This window comes from Procambarus clarkii, chromosome 41, assembly GCF_040958095.1.
Source record: "Procambarus clarkii isolate CNS0578487 chromosome 41, FALCON_Pclarkii_2.0, whole genome shotgun sequence".
NCBI classification, from domain to species: domain Eukaryota; kingdom Metazoa; phylum Arthropoda; class Malacostraca; order Decapoda; family Cambaridae; genus Procambarus; species Procambarus clarkii.
Genome location: NC_091190.1, coordinates 7,360,787 through 7,369,038, shown reverse-complemented (window position 1 = coordinate 7,369,038; position 8,252 = coordinate 7,360,787). Strand labels below are relative to the sequence as shown.

The 8,252-nt window shown below is 42.7% G+C and overlaps 1 protein-coding gene across 1 annotated transcript in view; it reads left to right on the top strand.

Moving 5' to 3' along the window:
• Positions 1–5,334: 5,334 nt before the first annotated feature.
• Positions 5,335–8,252, top strand: part of LOC138373274 (ionotropic receptor 93a-like) — a 398,668-nt gene continuing 395,750 nt past the window's right edge. Inside the window, exon 1 of the mRNA XM_069339316.1 lies at positions 5,335–5,415. The gene's annotated coding sequence lies outside the window, so the exon portion shown is untranslated. The remainder of the gene's footprint in view (positions 5,416–8,252) is intronic.

Here is an 8,252-nt window from a genome sequence, read left to right as displayed (position 1 = left end):
TAGCGCTAACATCGCACATCATAAAAAATTTTGAGAGAGTGCTAAGAAGTAAAATCACAAAATACATGGAATCACAGCAACTCCATAACCCCGGACAACATGGTTTCAGAACAGGGCGCTTTTGCCTGTCGCAGTTGCTGGACCACTATGATATGGCATTGGATGCTATGGAAGACAAACATAACGCGGATGTAATTTACACAGATTTTGCAAAAGCTTTTGATAAATGTGACCATGGTGTTATTGCACATAAAATGCGTTCAAAAGGAATTACCGGAAAAATAGGCAGATGGATCTACAATTTCCTGACCAACAGAACCCAATGTGTAATAGTCAACAAAATAAAATCCAGCCCATCAACCGTGAAGAGCTCAGTCCCCCAGGGTACTGTGCTTGCTCCAGTACTTTTTCTCATCCTCATTTCGGACATAGACAAGAACACAACCTATAGCACTGTATCATCCTTTGCAGATGATACTAGGATCTTCATGAGAGTAGGCAACATAGAGGACACGGCGAACCTCCAGTCAGATGTAGATCAGGTCTTTCTATGGGCTACAGAAAATAATATGGTGTTTAACGAAGATAAGTTCCAGCTCATGCGCTATGGAAAAAATGAAAATATAAAAACGGAAACCACGTACAAAACTCAGGCAAATCATAACATAGAACGAAAAGGCAATGTAAAGGATCTGGGTGTACTCATGTCGGAAGACCTTACCTTTAAAGAACACAATAAAGTAGCCGTCACAACTGCAAGAAAAATGACAGGTTGGATAACAAGAACTTTTCACACTAGAGATGCTATACCGATGATGATACTTTTCAAAACGCTTGTGCTCTCTAGAGTGGAGTACTGCTGCACAATGACAGCACCTTTCAAAGCTGGAGAAATTACTGACCTGGAGAGCGTGCAGAGATCCTTTACTGCTAGAATCCACTCAGTAAAACATCTAAACTATTGGGACCGACTAAAGAGCCTAAAACTGTACTCCCTTGAGCGCAGGCGGGAGAGGTACATAATAATTTACACGTGGAAAATATTAGAGGGGCTGGTCCCAAACCTGCACACAGAAATAACATCACATGAGACCAGAAGACATGGCAGGATGTGCAGAATACCCCCGTTGAAAAGCAGAGGTGCAACTGGTACTCTGAGAGAGAACTCTATCAACATCAGAGGTCCGAGACTGTTCAACACGCTTCCACTACACATAAGGGGCATAACTGGCCGACCCCTCACAGTGTTCAAGAGAGAACTGGATAAGCACCTCCAAAGGATAGCTGATCAACCTGGCTGTGACTCGTACGTCAGGCTGCGAGCAGCCGCGTCCAATAGCCTGCTTGATCAGTCCGGCAACCAGGAGGCCTGGTCGACGACCGGGCCGCGGGGACGCTAAGCCCCGGAAGCACCTCAAGGTAACCTCAAGGTAAGGTAACCTGTACACCTGTTGATTGACGGTTGAGAGGCGGGACCAAAGAGCCAGAGCTCAACCCCCGCAAGCACAACTAGGTGAGTAACTAGGTGAGTACACACACACACACACACACACAAGTTTTGAAAATGATATAGCAAACAAAGCCAAGACCGAACCAAAGCTACTCCACAGTCACATCAGAAGGAAAACAACAGTGAAAGAATAGGTATTGAAACTTCGAACAGGCGAGGACAGGTATACTGAGAATGACAAAGAGGTGTGTGAAGAACTCAACAAGAGGTTCCAGGAGGTCTTCACAATAGAACAAGGTGGTCACTGTGCTAGGAGAAAGGGAGGTAAACCAGGTGGCCTTGGAAGAGTTCGAAATTACGAGAGAGGAAGTCAAGAGACACCTGCTGGATCTGTATGTTAGAAAGGCTGTTGGTCCAGATGGGATCACACCATGGATACTGAAAGAGTGTGCAGAGGCACTTTGCTTGCCACTCTCCATAGTGTATAGTAAGTCACTGGAGAAGGGAGACCTACCAGAAATATGGAAGACGGCGAATGTGGTAACAATATACAAAAAGGGTGACAGGCAAGAGGCACTGAACTACAGGCCAGTGTCCTTGACTTGTATACCATGCAAGGTGATGGAGAAGATCGTGAGAAAAAACCTGGTAACACATCTGGAGAGAAGGGACTTCGTGACAAATCGCCAACATGGGTTCAGGGAGGGTAAATCTTGCCTTACAGGCTTGATAGAATTCTACGAACAGGTGACAAAGATTAAGCAAGAAAGAGAGGGATGGGCGGACTGCATTTTATTGGATTGTCGGAAAGCCTTTGACACAGTACCGCATAAGAGGCTGGTACATAAGCTGGAGAGACAGGCAGGTGTAGCTGGTAAGGTGCTCCAGTGGATAAGGGAGTATCTAATTAATAGGAAGCAGAGAGTTACGGTGAGGAGTGAGACCTCCGATTGGCGTGAAGTCACCAGTGGAGTCCCACAGGGCTCTGTACTCGGTCCTATCTTGTTTCTGATATATGTAAATGATCTCCCGGAGGGTATCGATTCATTTCTCTCAATGTTTGCAGACGATGCTAAAATTATGAGAAGGATTAAAACAGAAGAGGACTGTTTGAGGCTTCAAGAAGACCTAGACAAGCTGAAGGAATGGTCGAACAAATGGTTGTTAGAGTTTAACCCAACCAAATGTAATATAATGAAGATAGGTGTAGGGAGCAGGAGGCCAGATACAAGGTATCATCTGGGAGAGGAAATTCTTCAGAAGTCAGAGAAGGAAAAAGACTTGGGGGTTGATATCACGCCAGACCTGTCTCCTGCAGCACATATCAAGCGGATAACATCAGCGGCATATGCCAGGCTGGCCAACATACGAACGGCGTTCAGAAACTTGTATAAAGAATCATTCAGAACTTTGTATACCACATATGTCAGACCAATCCTGAAGTATGCAGCCCCAGCATGGAGTCCATATCTAGTCAAGGATAAGACTAAACTGGAAAAGGTTCAAAGGTTTGCCACCAGACTAGTACCCAAGCTGAGAGGTATGAGCTACGAGGAGAGACTACGGGAATTATACCTCACTTCGCTGGAAGACAGAAGAGTTAGGGGGGACATGATCACCACATTCAAGATTCTCAAGGGAATTGATAGGGTAGATAAAGACAGTCTATTTAACACAAGGGGAACACTCACAAGGGGACACAGGTGGAAACTGAGTGCCCAAATGAGCCACAGAGATATTAGAAAGAACTTTTTTAGTGTCAGAGTGGTTGACAAATGGAATGCATTAGGAAGTGATGTGGTGGAGGCTGACTCCATACACAGTTTCGAGTCCAATAGGCTCAGGAATCTGTACACCTGTTGATTGACGGTTGAGAGGCGGGACCAAAGAGCCAGAGCTCAACCCCCGCAAACACAACTAGGTGAGTACAACTAGGTGAGTACACACACACACACACACACACACACACACACACACACACACACACACACACACACACACACACACACACACACACACACACACACACACACACACACACACACACACACACACACACACACACACACACACACACACACACACACACACACACACATACATATTGTAGAGCGCTCTTCGTCAACTTTTATGCTTTGTGCAAAATATTTTCGCTTCTATTTTGTTATAAAATGAACAAATTTTAGAAAGATTGTATACATAATTACTTTATTTGTACAAACTGAGATGAAGAGACAACGACGTTTCGATGGGAGAAGACAACGATGATAATAATCATATTATTGATTGGTCTTATATAATAATCATCCTTCTAAAATAATCTTTCCTGCCTCTACTCTTCACAGACGCCGTCTTGTCGAATCTGCTCTGATACACAACTTACTCAACATGAACCTGAGTCCTGGCTTTGTTGCTATCTTCTTGAGCATGAAGAAGTTGTTGTGCTGTTGACTCTTCCAGCACAGAGATAATATACAACTCATCACAGAAATCCTACATATAGGAAAATAAGCACGCAATCTAGGGCTGTCAGTCACCCTAAATTCGATACCAAGTCTCATTGGCATAGATAGTAATGAAAAGGCAGACTCACTACAAAAAACTGCCACTGCTCTACCTGTTGTCCAGGTTGAAATACCTCCAAGTTTTCACAGATTAAGGCGCAAATCAAAAGGAAAATACTAACAACTATCAAAAGGCACCACAGAGCCAAAGTAACGAAAGGAAGATCCGCTTCGATGTGGTACAGACAGGCCACTGGGTACTACTCGTTCAAGCCTGGCAAAAAGATATCCAGAAACATTGCAGTAGAACGTGGTTCCTTCCCAAGATGAGGGGACTCCAGGACTTAGACTTAGTTACAAGTGCTGATGGGAGGTAATAAATCTAATAGTTAAAGAGTGTCATATCTGTGGAACAGAAACAGAGGCGCTACTATTGCATTACTTACTGGAAAGTGAAGCAACTGAAGCACAGTGCATCAAACTCAACATTAATCCAACGAGAGCAGCTGCATTAGATGCAAAATCCAAAGCGACTACAATGATTAGAAAAGTAGTTGAAGAATGAGACACACAAGTGAACACTGTGCATCTATATTTGCCACCAAGATAATGTTATTAAAGTAAGACTAAAAGAAGTGCACTAAAACAGAAGCAGAAAAGAAACGTGACAGGATGAGAAAACACCATCACCATTTAAAGCTTTGTCGCAGATATCACAGTAACAAGGTCATGGTGCATACCCTAACTCAGTTGCAGGCTCACTATTGCCCGTGCTACATGGACATTTCGTTCTGAGTAGCTAAATCTAAGACAATAGTGACCTACTTTCCCATCTCACCCATTCTCCCACATTCAACTCCTTCCCCATATCTTGCTACTGTCCCACCCTCTCCCTTCTTTCACACACTTCTTCCTTGTTTTCCCAATCTGGCCGCCAACCTCGAACAGACAGATATTTAAATTTAATGCAGAATTCACATTAATGGCGAATAAATCTAGAATGTTACTCTTTCTTTACAGGACTGATCCCAACCATCTGATGCTCCTATCCCAGACCCGTCTCTATGAACAACTGTGTGATGCCAGCCACAAGCATCTCGTCTCTAACCCTGGACAGACAGACAGATGAGCAGATATTCTCCCTATATTGATATTCTCTCCCTATATTGAATAGCCACACCCACTGGCAAGGTCATTAACCAATGACAACACCAAGAATCAGTTTAGCCACACCCACTGGCAAGGATATTGACCAATGACAAGACCAGGAGTCAGCCACACCCACTGGCAAGTACTGTAACCAATGCCGTGGCCAGCATTCCCGGACTTAGTGGCGGCGGGAAGACGCTGACGGCTGAGCATAACATGGTGCTGCAGAGCGACCAGCTCAACAGTACAAGCCAGCACCTCACCCGAGCGTCTCCCTCCTGGCGCTCCACCACCAGTAGTGAGGGACCCCAGGTAAGGTGGTAGTGAGGGACCCCAGGTAAGGTGGTAGTGAGGGACCCCAGGTAAGGTGGTAGTGAGGGACCCCAGGTAAGGTGGTAGTGAGGGACCCCAGGTAAGGTGGTAGTGAGGGACCCCAGGTAAGGTGGTAGTGAGGGACCCCAGGTAAGGTGGTAGTGAGGGACCCCAGGTAAGGTGGTAGTGAGGGACCCCAGGTAAGGTGGTAGTGAGGGACCCCAGGTAAGGTGGTAGTGAGGGACCCCAGGTAAGGTGGTAGTGAGGGACCCCAGGTAAGGTGGTAGTGAGGGACCCCAGGTAAGGTGGTAGTGAGGGACCCCAGGTAAGGTGGTAGTGAGGGACCCCAGGTAAGGTGGTAGTGAGGGACCCCAGGTAAGGTGGTTGTAAGAGGACCCAATTAAGCTGGTTGTAAGAGGACCCAATTAAGCTGGTTGTAAGAGGACCCAATTAAGCTGGTTGGGAGGGACCCATTGGACCGCTGCTTCCAATCCTAACAATCAACTACCTCCAACCATCAACCCCTACTATCACCAACCATGAACCACCAATACTACCAACAACAACTATTAACCACAGCTGCCATCAGCAATATCAATCAACCACCACCCACAAACAACAACCATAACTACCACCAACTGTCAACCACCAACCATTAACCACCACTACCACCAACAATCATCCACCACTACAAGTATCCATCACAGATGCCACAAACCACAGCAATCAACAACCACCCACCACCACCACCACCACAGATTTAGCATTAAGTGAAATAACTGAAACAAATATAAATTTGTTGTCTCTTTTATTATGCTCGCACTGTTTTATTCCACTTACAATTTTTTTATATATCTATGTTTTCTCTATATACCATCAATTACAGTAACTACTTCTATGCAATATTTAAGGTTGCCACAAGGTCTCAGATTTTGTTTAGCCAAAGTTGTGCAGTAAGTTCTGGCAACCTATTTACGACTCCACACAAAATCATCTCCAAAACCTCAAAATAAACATTGCCACAACATTCAAAACCATTCCCGTTATGTTGTGGCAACCTAAAATTGTTTGTTGGTATAGATACTCCATCACACTTCCGGTGCCATAAATATTCCATCAGACACCCGGTGTCAAAGATATTCTATCACACTCCCTGTACAATACACACTCCATCATACTCCTGCAGTGCCATAGATGTTACATCACTCTCCCAGAGCCGTTGATACTCCATCACACTTTAGGTATCATAGGTACTCCATCACTCTCCAGGTGCCATAAAAACTTCATCACACTCTAGGTGCTATAAATTCTCTATGACACTCCCTGTTCCAAAGGTTCTCCATCACACTCCCAAGCCATAAATACTCTATCACCCTCTAGGTGCCAAAGATATATATTCCATCACACTCCAGGTATTCCATCACACTCTGGGTGCCATAGATACACCATCACACTCCCTGTGCCATAGATACTCCATCACACTCCAGGTGACATAGATACTCCATCACACTTCCTGTGCCATAGATGCTATTGTGGGGTATTTTCCTGGCAGGATTTTGTTAGTTTATATATATATATATATATATATATATATATATATATATATATATATATAAAAACTATATATATATATATATATATATATATATATATATATATGTTTATATATATATATATATATATATATATATATATATATATATATATATATATATATATATATATATATACTTACTTCAATTTATTATTAGTAACTCAAAGTGGACTGTATATTTAAAAGTTTTTCTGATAGGTGTTTACCTGTACACAAGTTTTGGGGGTTTATGTACATAGCCTAATAGTGAAATAATTGATAAAAGTAATAAACTACTGAATATTAAGTGCTATTGCTAAAATGGGTTAGTAAAATGTATACACTGCTTATCTGTTAGGGTGTGTTTAGCTTAGTAATACTCACTTGATATTCCTCAGTCATGTATGGAAAACACGTTGGCTTAAGCCCTAATAGACACCGTGAATACTGAATTCATGTTGCACTAGAACAACTCGATGTTATTTTTGCCTCCCTTGAACTGCACCTGTTGGGTAACTAATAAGTAATAACCTGTTACCACTATACACAGCATATATATATAAGGTAAGAGATTTTGTATTATAAAACAAGGGCATACCCATTCTGTGGTTTTCTCGTGCATCATAACCGGCAAAATTTGTAAATATAATTATTTAATGGCCATCAATATACATATAATACAATAAAATTTTACCGGATACAATACTTTCTAAGGTAATGAGATCTTCAGTTGATCAGAGACTCAGTGGTTTCTTTATCGAAGCTCATGGGAAAGTATTTAAGATCTGCACGTGTCGACTAGAAAGGCTACCTGCTCTCTCCGTTGTCGTCTATGTCCATGCTTACTGTTGGGATCGAACTACTGTGTCAGTAGTTGACCCAACACATTTACCATTAGGTACGATACGATATTTATTTCAAGTTGTCGTTATGAGATTTAGCCATTTAGCCATTTAGTATGGCTTGGTCAGGTGTCTGTCATCCCAGCCTGGCTTATCGTCAGGTATCGGAAAATCCGACACCATTTAATAATATTACATGCAATAGGCAGATAATATTGCTGCTGCCGTTGTATACACAAGTTAACCCATAGAAAAAGTAGCTTGTAGTGGATTTTTCCGTCAATAGAAAACGGGATATCATTGCCACATAGTACTATAAATTCACCACCTATTCTGTTGGGAATTATTCTTAAATACATTAGTCTTTGGACTTTTAATATCGTAAAAGCATCTCATTTGAATTAACTTAATTATCAGTATCA